The following is a 9,970-nucleotide window of genomic DNA, read 5'->3' on the forward strand; positions in this document are numbered from 1 at the left end:
AGGAGCTGGTTATGAGTATTACCAAGTTGATGGAAACATTCAGTATCTTTAGAAGCCAGTTTCAAAGTACAGTAAAACATATTTTAAAGAAACAGATTCTTTGCACTGCTTATCACAGACTCTTAGCTAGTTAAAAAATATATTTCTGGCCATACGGCTACATGAATTCATTAAGAAATGAATTTATTAGTGCAGAGTGGTACAGTACAGAGATAAATAAAGACAGCAAATGCACATTTACTTCTTAAGACAGAGGTAGAGTTAAAGCAGAACGTGTTTAGACAGAATTTATTGTAGTGTTTACATACATGATATTGTAGGCAGGAAGCGTGACCAAGTTCATATCACTATAATTACAAATGATGTTACTACAGCTCTTTTTAAAAAAATAAAAATTAGGTCTTGTCTTCAGATAAGTCCAGGCACATCAATGGGATTACCAGGTCTCACTTAGCCATGATTAACTGGCAGTAAATTACTGGAGAAAGATCCCATTTCAAGCGAGAGAGTGACTGCCACTGGCAACTCTGACGGGTGTGAAGCAGAAACGCATTTCATTAGAGGGATTTGTGTGGAAAAAGTCAAAGTAGTTCCATCATTCAACAGTCCTTCAGAAATTAAAGGTTGGAAACCAACTACTTCAAGAATGACAAGTGTACATTTTGCATGCTTGCATATTTCTCAGCTAAGATACTCAGAACGGCAATGTTAATTTAGCAGGGGGAGTTTAAGCACATTCTTACAGTCTTCACCTTCCTCTACCATGCTGCATACGTCAGTGTTGCAGCTAGTCTGCATTCACTTGGGTATTTAGTACCTTCAGACCTGCACTTCTTGATCAGATAGGCAGCTTAGAAGCATCCCTATCCTCACATCACACTTAACCTCTGCAAAAATGAGACAATATAGCACTTGAAATTTTAACTTTGCATATACAGAAAGGATATCACCCCAGAAAGGATATCACCCCAGAAAGGATATCACCCCAGATGTTCAAAGAGAATGGACTCTAAAACAATCTCATTTCTTCTTACCTTCCAACCCTCTCAAATGACGGAAAGCCCACAGGATAGCTGCGCTAGCAGAGGTGACCTCTCGCTATGAGGTGGCCATATGTGCACTCCTCCACCCATGAGCAAGCAGCAATGGAGACTGAGGAAGTGCACTCACAGCAGCTTAGCAAACCCATCACGGAAAAGTAGCCTACAAGAGCTAGGTACAAACTTCAGGTGAAACAGCTTATCTGTTTGACCTGACAGAACAGTATCAGTCCCTAGGTTTTGCAGGAGAAAACTTTTAACTGAAAACACTAAAAAAAAAAGTTGATTCTGCAGACAAGCTATGGGATATTTATCACAGCCTCAGTTACCAAGTTGTGACCTGCAATACTAGAGGGTTAATCAAGGCACCTGATTTTATTGATGGCATACATTAATAAAACAGACCCGCTCTCTCGGACCGCACCGGCGCCGCACGCTCCCGAATTCTCAGAAGCAACTACATCAACCTGTCCAAAACCATTTTGTTCCATTGTTCCTCATAAGACAAACATCACTGAAAAATAATACAGAATACCAGAGATTAAAAATCACTGTGCTCAATTAGTCAAAACTTTCCAGTGATTGAGAGAGTAGTTCCTTGAAACTTGTTGACTATGCTAGCTTTACTCATTGCATGGGAAAACTTGGAAGGTATTACTTGAAGAGCTGGTTACAAAGAAGATTACTCTGAGAATTAGCTAATGGATAACTCGGTTTCCTTTTTGCCAAGATACCATCGATGTGCAACACAAACTGGGTGTACTTTGGGACTGCTACAAGTGGAAGAACACACTTTGACTCTTAATGAACAATCCCATTTCTACCCAGGCCAGAGTCTCCACATACAAGACAAACGTGAAGACTGACAAGCAGGAATAAAAGACCTCAGGTGCCAATACAGTCTCCCTTTTACTACAGTGTTTACATTAACATAATTCATGACTTCAAGCAATATAATAATATAATAAAAGCAGTCTTGCCTGTTTCTAGATGTGTATTAAAATATGCTCAATGCTAAAACTATTCTAGCAGATAAGAGAAGCAAGAAGAGTAGTACAGCAAAATATACATTTATGTTTTAAAACAATACCGTTTGTTCTAACTGTCATCAGAGCTTGGGAACGCATTATTAGTTGTGCCTTTAAAATTGCAGAAAATCTTTTCTGCCAAATCATAGAAACAAAGTTTATCAAAATTTAAAGGAGGAAAATCTACTCTGACTCATCCAGTGACGAGAAAATAGTAGAATAAATACAGTCCAGATGTCGACTTTCTAGAAGGGCAGCACACATTGGAAGAGTCCAGTAATCAACAGGATTTTCTGGCATACGCACCAGTAAAGCTTCATACAGCACAGGAAGGTCGAAAGCTTGCAATACATTCCTTTTGCTAAAAAGCCTTTAAATCTAATAGTGATTTTCTTTTTTTTCCTCGAGAAAGTCTTTATGCAAGTTCTCATTCAAAAACAACGTTAATGGATATTATCATCCTAGTTCTCCTCTCCCTGGAGCTTACAAGTATGCCAAATATTTCCTGCAGGACAGAGTGTTAGATAGCTCTGCTGCCATATACTATAAAACAATTAGAAGATTTAGGATTAAGTCCTTTTCATTTACAGAAATAATGACATCTGCGTACTTTAGTTCTTTCCTAGGAGTGCAAACACACAGATTATAAAAATAAATTAAAATCTACCTCTATCAACCTGCCAAAAAAAGGTAAACTTTTAGTAACACTATGTACAATATTTATGGAATGGAGATTGTATCACGAAGCTAAAGATAAACTTTTTCAAAACCTTGTTTTAATACAACTCAATTAATATGTTACCATAAATTAAACAACCAAAACGCTTGGCTGAGATCCTAGCCTTACTTCAGTCAATGGCAGCTTTGCTAATGACTTCAGTAAGGTCGTAATTTCACCTGCTTTATTTCAGTCTCAATTCCACTACCAGTAGAAACAAAACCTTACCAGCCCGAATTCAAATGCTGTATCAACTCCAGCCAGGGGCTACGGCAAACAGCGCATCCAAGCAAGCAAACCGTCCTTAGCAATAGCCTCAAGCTGGAGGTACAAGGTTATTCCATCAATTAACTGAAGGATCTCTCCATTACAAACTACGTTACACAGACAGGTCAAGGAAAGTCTAACAGTCGCTGGTAAATTGATGCAGTATCTAGAATTAAAGCTTTTTTCCCTAGAGCAGCAAAAGCTTCTGCTCTGAAGCAGCTTCAAACACATTTAAAATACAAAAAGCTCAGCTGGCATAAGCACTTTGAAGTTTCTACATGGTTTTAAATTCATTGCGTGTAAAGCCATAGAGTCCTTTCCAATAAAGGAAAGTACTTTTCAGGCAAATTTATCTCAGCTACACTTTGGTTAGCAAAAATTAGTGACTGACTTCTCAACCAGCTGCAATTTCCCCCCCAAGCAACTTGAGCCCAGATCTTGCACAGAAGTAAAAGGCATTTCCTCTGCTGAACAGATCACCATCGAGAAAACAAGTAAAGCAAACATAGCGGGAGAGGACTCGCAGGTCATAAAGCAAATCAGCAACACGCAGGAACGGAAGCCAGTCTTCTGACTTCCAGGAGAACAGCATGCTCTTCCCATGCAGCCCACTTCTAGTGGCAGTTTTTATTCCACGAACAGGTCAAATGCCTGCCTGGGAAAGACGCTGTTCTAAAGGAAAACGGTAGCAAAACAGTTGCTTTTCTTATTGTCAGGCAGGTTTGAACATCTGCACATCTTCTTGTGACAGCTACAGTGATTTGGTTTCGGTTGCTGCCTGCAACAAAAGCGCCATGTGGCCGACCCTCCCCCCCGCCGCGGTGCGGAGGAGAATGGAAAGAAAACAGGCAGAAAACCGGTGGGTCGGGATAAGGGCAGTTTAACAGAACAACAAACAGATGGAACAGGAACAACAACGATACAGATAAGGAGAAAACACGACAAAAAACAGACAGCCGCTCTCTCGGACCGGCGCCGCACGCTCCCGAGCCACGAGAGGGTTCTAGCCGAGCCGCCCCCCCAGCGGAACCCAGCGTGACGTCACAGGGTATGGAACACCGGGCTCTGTTCGGCCAGGTGGGGTCAGCCCCCACCCCCCGGCTGTGCCCCTTCCTGGAGTCCGGTGAAAATTAACCCTGTCCTGGCCGAACCCAGGACATACAGCATTCAGCACTGGCAGGACAAGGCAACATCACCACCTCTTCCTGAACTGGTAAATGAGTTTCTGGATTTTAGGGAAGTCTAACTAGTTTGAAATTCCTTACTGAAATCGCACTGCGAGAACTGGCACCCTTCCACCACCACCCAGCTAGCCCTTAATGTCACTAGCAGATCAGGGGCTCCGCAGAACCTGCAGTGTAGTGCTGCGAGTCACGTAGACAGAAGGACACAAAATGACACATGCAAAGAAAGCTTTAAAATTCAAAGGCAGACTTCTCTTCCTCTTGCTACCTTTGCACAAAGTCTACTGCAAGCTAACAATATTTGCAAAGATAAACATCTGGAGTATATTAGGATGGTCAGATGCAGTTAGTGTCATCTGTCCCATTACAGATCGTATCTGTGACTTAAATTGCTGAAAAACTGTTTCGGTTTCGGCTGCCGCCGGCAACAAAAGCGCCACGCAGCCGCCCCTCCCGCTGCCGGCGTGCGGAGGAGAATGAAAAGAAAGAGGCAGAAACTGATGGGTCGGGATAAGGGCAGTTTAACAGAACAGCAAACAGAGGGAAAACAGGAACAACAACGATACAAATAAGGAGAAAACACAACAACGAACCGTACAACCCAGACAGCTGCTCTGCCGAAACAGGACCGGCGCTGCGTCCCCCCAAGTCGCGAGTGCCTTCCCGCCGCCCCGCCCTCCCCACCGGAACCCAGCGTGACGTCACAGGGTATGGAACACTGGGCTCTGTTTGGCCAGGTGGGGTCAGCCCCCCCCCCCCCGGCTGCGCCCCTTCCTGGAGTCCGGTGAAAATGAGAACACATCAGAACACATCAGAACCAAACAGAACACAGCAGAACACTACACATGTGAAGACAAGAGAACACACCAGAACAAAACAGAACACTACACACTTGAAGAGAACAGAACACAACAGAACACTTCACATGTGAACACATCAGAACTCAATAGAACGAAACAGAACACTACACATCAGAACATCACAGAACCCAAGAGAATACAACAGAACACAACAGAAGACTACGGAACACAGTAGAACACTACACAGGAGAACACATCATAACAAAACAGAACACAACAGAACACTACACTTGAAAACACTACAGAAGACAACGCAATAGTACACATGAGAACACATCAGAACACAACAGAACACATAAGAACATCACTGCACACAACTCAACACTACATATGTGAACAGAACACAGTAGAACACAACAGAACACAACAGAACAGAAAAATACACGAGAACACAAGAGAACACATCAGAACACAACAGAACACTACACATGAGAACACATGAGAACACATGGGAACACAACAGAACACGACAGAACACTGCACATCAGAATATAACAGAACACATCATAACACAACGAAAAACGACAGAACACTAAAAATGAGAACACAGCAGAACACATCAGAACAAAACAGAACACAACAGAACAGAACAGAACAGAACACATTAGAACACAACAGAACACAGCAGAACACAACAGAACACAAAAGACCACAACAGAACACAAAAGTACACAACAGAACAGAACACTACACATGAGAACACAACAGAACACAACCGAACACAACAGAAAACAACAGAACAGTACACATGAGAACACATCACAACACAACAGAACACAAAAGATCACTACACATCAGAACACAACAGAACACATAAGAATACAACAGAACGCATCAGAACACAACAGAAGACAACAGAACACTACACATGAGAACACATGAGAACACAAGAGAACACAACAGAACACAACAGAACACTGCACATCAGAATATAACAGAACACATCAGAGCACAACAAAAAACAACAGAACACTGAAAATGAGAACACAGCAGAACACATCAGAACAAAACAGAACACAACAGAACACAACAGAACACAACACATTAGAACACAACAGAACACAGCAGAACACATCAGAACAAAACAGAACACAACAGAACACAACAGAACACAACAGAACACAACACAATATTACACATCACAGAACACTACACGTAAACACAACAGAGCACAAGAGATCACAACACAACACAACAGAACACTACACATGAGAACACAACAGACCACAACAGAACACATCAGAACACAGCAGAACACAACAGAAAAGACAACAGAAAACAACAGAACACTACACATGAGAACACATCAGAACACAACAGAACACACAGAACACAACAGAACACCACTGAACACAACAGAACACAACAGAACACAACAGAACACAAAAGAACACTGCACACGAGAACACATCAGAACACAAGAGAACACAAGAGAATACAACACATCAGAACACAACAGAACACATCAGAACACATCATAACACAGCAGAACACAACAGAACACTACACAGCACTACAAAATGCTACATGTGAAGTAATCAGAACACAACAGAACACAACAGAACACTATACATGAGTACACATCAGAACACAACAGAACACAAGAGAACACAACAGAACACAAAAGAACACTACACATGAGAACACAATAGAACACAACAGAACACAACAGAACACAAAAGAACACTGCACCTGAGAACACATCAGAACACAACAGAACACAACACAACACATGAAGACACAACAGAACACAAAAGAAAACAATAGAACACAACACAATACTACACATGAGAACACATCAGAACACAACAGAACACACAAGAACACAACAGAACATGAGAACACTACACATGTGAACAGAATTGAACACAATAGAACACAACAGAACAAAACAGAAGAGAACAGAACAGAACACTACACATGAGAACACAACAGAACACAACAGAACACAAAAGAACACAACAGAACAGTACACATGAGAATACATCAGAACATCAGAGAACACAACAGAACACAACATAACACAGTAGAACACATCAGAACACAGGAGAATACTATAAATGAGAACACAAGAAAACATATCAGAACACAATAGAACACTACACATCAGAACACAATAGAACACATCAGAACAAAACAGAAAAAAACAGAACAGAACCAAAAAGAATACAATACATCAGAACACAAAAGAACACATCAGAACACAGCAGAACACAACAGAACACAACAGAACACAACAAAAAACAACAGAACACTAAAAATGAGTACACATCAGAACACAGGAGAACACAACACAATATTACAGAACGCAAGAGAATACTAAATGTGAACACAACAGAACAGAAGAAAGAAAGCAAACAGAATTAGTTGCTTGGACAGGTTGCAAAAAAAATATATACATATTCCCTGAGGGATAGGTTCTTAGCTATGTAAACTTTTCCTATGTCCAAACAAATAATTAATTCAAATAGTGTTACATGTCATTACAGAAATTGTATATCTGATGTTTCCTTCTTCAGTAGTTATCCCTAAACAAACTGTATACTGTGCTAACCACATATGCTTCTAGTATTAGAGCATGTAGCTCGCAGCCAGAAGAGGCTAGCCTGGAAAGCTGTTGCTCAGCCTCATCTGCTCATGGCACAGCTCGCACAGAGGCACAGAGACTGGGGATGCTTGCTTGTCTTCCCACCTCAAACTTCAAACGTAGATTTGGGAGTCCTTGCAGGGGGCCTGCTGGAGCCCTGCTCCAAAAATGCGAACGTCTGCAGATAGCTCGCAGCCACAAAGAGCTAGCCTGGAAAGCTGTTGCTCAGCCTCATCTGCCCATGGCACTGCTCGCACAGAGGCACAGAGACTGGGGCTGCTTGCTTGTCTTGCCACCTCAAACTTCAAACATAGCTTAGGTGGTCCGTGCAAGTAGCCTCTAGCAGCCCTGCTCCGAAAATGTGAACGTCTGCAGATAGCTCGCAGCCAGAAAGAGCTAGCCTGGAAAGCTTTTGCTCAGCCTCATCTGCCCATGGCACTGCTCGCACAGAGGCACAGAGTCTGGGGCTGCTTGCTTGTCTTGCCACATCAAATGTCAGACGTATCTTTGGGGGTCTGTGCAGGGGGCCTCCAGCAGCCCTGCTTTGAAAATGCGAACGTCTGCAGATAGCTCGCACCCAGAAAGAGCTAGCCTGGAAAGCTGTAGCTCGGCTTCATCTGCCCATTGTACTGCTCGCACAGAGGCACAGAGACTGGGGCTGCTTGCTTGTCTTGCCACCTGAGACTTCAAACGTAGCTTAGGTGGTCCGTACCGGGCGTCTCCGGTAGCCCTGCTCTGAAAATGTGAACGTCTGCAGATACCTCGCAGCCAAAAACAGCTAGCCTGGAAAGCTGTTCCTCAGCCTCATCTGCCCATGGCACTGCTCGCACAGAGGCACAGAGACTGGGGCTGCTTGCTTGTCTTGCCACCTCAAACTTCAAACATAGCTTAGGTGGTCCGTGCAAGTAGCCTCTAGCAGCCCTGCTCCGAAAATGTGAACGTCTGCAGATAGCTCGCAGCCACAAAGAGCTAGCCTGGAAAGCTGTTGCTCAGCCTCATCTGCCCATGGCACTGCTCGCACAGAGGCACAGAGACTGGGGCTGCTTGCTTGTCTTGCCACCTCAAAATTCAAATGTAATTTTGGGTTCCGTGCAGGGTGCCTCCAGCAGACATGCTCTGAAAATGCGAACGTCTGCAGATAGCTCGCAGGCAGAAAGAGCTAGCCTGGAAAGCTGTTGCTGAGCCTCATATGCCCATGGCACTACTCGCACAGAGGCACAGAGACAGGGGCTGCTTGCTTGTCTTGCCACATCAAACTTCAAACGTAGCTTAGGTGGTCCGTGCAAGTAGCCTCTAGCAGACCTGCTCCCAAAATGCGAACGTCTGCAGAGAGCTCGCAGGCAGAAAAAGCTAGCCTGGAAAGCTGTTACTCAGCCTCATCTGCCCATAGCACTACACGCACAGAGGCACAGAGACTGGGGCTGATGGCTTGTCTTGCCACCTCAAATTTCAAACGTAGCTTAGGTGGTCTGTACAGGGGACCTCCGGCAGCGTTGCTCCCAAAATGCGAACGTCTGCAAATAGCTCGCAGGCAGAAAGAGCTAGCCTGGAAAGCTGTTGCTCAGCCTCATCTGCCCATGGCACTGCTCGCACAGAGGCACAGAGTCTGGGGCTGCTTGCTTGTCTTGCCACATCAAATGTCAGACGTATCTTTGGGGGTCCGTGCAGGGGGCCTCCAGCAGCCCTGCTTTGAAAATGCGAACGTCTGCAGATAGCTCGCACCCAGAAAGAGCTAGCCTGGAAAGCTGTAGCTCGGCTTCATCTGCCCATTGTACTGCTCGCACAGAGGCACAGAGACTGGGGCTGCTTGCTTGTCTTGCCACCTGAGACTTCAAACGTAGCTTAGGTGGTCCGTACCGGGCGTCTCCGGTAGCCCTGCTCTGAAAATGTGAACGTCTGCAGATACCTCGCAGCCAAAAATAGCTAGCCTGGAAAGCTGTTGCTCAGCCTCATCTGCCCATGGCACTGCTCGCACAGAGGCACAGAGACTGGGGCTGCTTGCTTGTCTTGCCCCCTCAAACTTCAAACGTAGATTTAGGGGGTCCGTGCAGGGGGCCTACATCAGCGCTGCTCCGAAAATGCGAAAGTGGCAGATAGCTCGCAGGCAGAAAGAGCTAGCCTGGAAAGCTGTTACTCAGCCTCATCTGTCCATGGCACTGCTCGCACAGAGGCACAGAGACTGGGGGTGCTTGCTTTTCTTACCCCCTTCAAATTCAAAGGTATCTTTGAGAGTCCTTGCAGGGGGCCTGCTGCATCGCTGCTCTGAAAATGTGAACGTCTGCAGAT

This window comes from Opisthocomus hoazin, unplaced genomic scaffold (assembly GCF_030867145.1).
Source record: "Opisthocomus hoazin isolate bOpiHoa1 unplaced genomic scaffold, bOpiHoa1.hap1 HAP1_SCAFFOLD_15, whole genome shotgun sequence".
Lineage (NCBI taxonomy): Eukaryota > Metazoa > Chordata > Aves > Opisthocomiformes > Opisthocomidae > Opisthocomus > Opisthocomus hoazin.